At 44.8% G+C, this 2,487-nt stretch overlaps 1 protein-coding gene across 4 annotated transcripts in view; it reads left to right on the plus strand.

Annotated features, from left to right (window-relative positions):
• Positions 1-2,487, plus strand: part of LOC116702806 (TANK-binding kinase 1-binding protein 1) — a 49,166-nt gene that overhangs the window by 38,917 nt on the left and 7,762 nt on the right. The window lies entirely within an intron of this gene.

A 2,487-nucleotide genomic window follows, 5' to 3' on the forward strand; every position in this document is an offset into this window, starting at 1 on the left:
CCGTTAACGTTTAGGGTTTCTTCAGCTTCAGGTTTCTTTTTAACTTTGGTTTGTAGTACTTACATACATAGTAACCAGTAGATTTCTGGTGAACGTGGGGTTTGTAGTCCTTACATAGTAACCAGTAGATTTCTGGTGAACGTGGGTTTCAGACATGCTGCTTGGTTTAAATGCAACTCCCGTTGCGTCTCTGCCATCGGAGATTTTTTTTTTTTTACTGTCAGCTGCCCCCCGCCCCCTCTCTCTCTCTGTGTCTCTCTCTTACCGTACGTTCACACCGCCACCGAATTGAGCTGCAAAAAAGCTCTGGCCGCCCCGCCAAAGACGCTTGTCAAAAAGTACGGGGAAGCTTAGTGATGCTTTGGCCGCTCTGACGTGGCGGCGATCTCTGTCCGACCGGGAGAAGCGCACGCAGCCACGGCCAATACACTGACACTAGAAACCTTTATAAATTACATATATAATGACAGAAGTTGTATTAATTGGTCGCAACGGGGTCTGTTAGCAATTAGCTCGCTCGTTAGCCGCTGAGCCATAGCGGCGTGCAGGCAGAGCGAGCAGCCGCCGGACTAACCTAGTGACCCAGACTAACCTAGTGACCCAGACTAATCTAGTGACCCGTGCCGGACTTCACTGTGAGCGGATGTGACCGGCAGGTAGCGTTAACTTGTTCCTATGTACAAACAACGTTATATTATAAACGAAAGGTAACCAGCAACGGCGATTATGAGCTTTTCCTCAGAATTAAGTTTTGGTAGGAACGAAAGATACATCGTATGTTTTCCCTGGATCAGCCAGCGTGAAGGACGTCTATATTCCGATTGGCGGCTGGCGTTAGCCGCTGCTTGCCGCTGAACCGCGTCATAGCTCATTACCATAAAGTTGAAAAATTTCAACTTTTGATTGACGCTCAACATGCTCAAAACGCCCAAAACGCGACGCTACAGATTTGCGCGCCTTGCAGCTGAGAGAAGCCGGCTTCCATTGAAAATGAATGACTTCCGGTAACTTTAGACCATGGGTCTCAAACTCGCGGCCCGGGGGCCAATTGCGGCCCGGGATGATATTTTGTGGCCCCCTACTTGACATCAAAGTTAAGTGTTAGTGCGGCCCGCGCGTTCTGAAACTTTTGTCATGCGCTTGTCACTATGGGCTACCGTAGTAGTCTCCTGACAGCGGCGTAACGGTTGTCAAGCTAGCTAAGTACCCTTTGCGGCAAATGCCTGAGGTTTGACAGTGTGAGTCTGTTGTTGTGAAATGCACCAACCATATCAGATCTAGGGGCTTAAAGCACCGGCAGTTCGCGCCCTGTTTGGAGGAAATAGAGGTTTTTTTTTGGAATACTTGATGCGGCCCAGCCCACCCTGACTCTACTTCCCGGCCCCCAAGTAGTTGAGTTTGAGACCCCTGCTTTAGACGCTCAAGGGTGGCGGTGTGAAGTACGGTTACACACACACACACACACACACACACCACACCACACACACACCACACACCACACACACACGGTGTGGATAAAAAAAATAAAAAGAACCAAAAAAATAAAAAAAATACACTGATCATAAACAAAAAAAGTTAAAAAAGAAAGTATATTGAGTATGAAAACTCTTGTTCATTACATTTTCTTCATAATTGCAACCGATGTGTTGTATTCCTTGTTGCAAAACGTTCTGTATATAGTTTGTTTGTTACCATGACAACACCATTGTCTGAAGCTCAATGCTGTCATGTAAATAGTTTTCAAATCAGCAATAAATATAACAATTTTTGATCAACTCATATCAATTGCATGCTTAAAATAACATACCGGTTAAAGCCCCGCACATTTCAAGAGAACCCGACCCACTTCTGGTTAAATCTGACCACTTCCGGTTTAGGCCCCGCCCAGTCCGAGTACGGATCCGGATACAGATAATTCATGTGGTAAACAGATACAGATACAGATACAGATAATGCTGCACTCGCTCATCCCTAGTAATTCATATAAGCAGGGTAGGGAATAAAATGACAACACAAAATGCAATGAAACTAAAATACATAGGTTATTAATTTATGAATTACATTTTAAAATTTGACTACAAATTAGCAATTGTAGAATGTAGACCAATGGATTACAAAACCCAAAGCAAGGAAACTGTTACCATAATAACCACGCCAGCCTATTCGTTAATGCATGGTGTCTCACAATTTTGTGCGGTTGTGTTTGACAGTTATAGCAGAAACGTAACCATTGTTAAGTGAGGATGGTCTCAAAACTCTTCCAGCTGGTGCAGTTAAAGTGTAATGGTAGCACTATTCTATTATCTTCTTGTCAACACATCCCATGTGAAACAGTGAATGTATACACTAAGCTGTAAAGTTGTGTATCACAGCTCGATGTATCTTCTTCCTCTGTGCCATAGCACAGAGGAAGAAGATACATCGAGGGGCGGCTGTGGCTCAGTGTTAGAGCGGTTGCCTGCCAATCGGAAGGTTGGTGGTTCGATC

Source organism: Etheostoma spectabile, chromosome 15, assembly GCF_008692095.1.
Source record: "Etheostoma spectabile isolate EspeVRDwgs_2016 chromosome 15, UIUC_Espe_1.0, whole genome shotgun sequence".
Taxonomy (NCBI): Eukaryota; Metazoa; Chordata; class Actinopteri; order Perciformes; family Percidae; genus Etheostoma; species Etheostoma spectabile.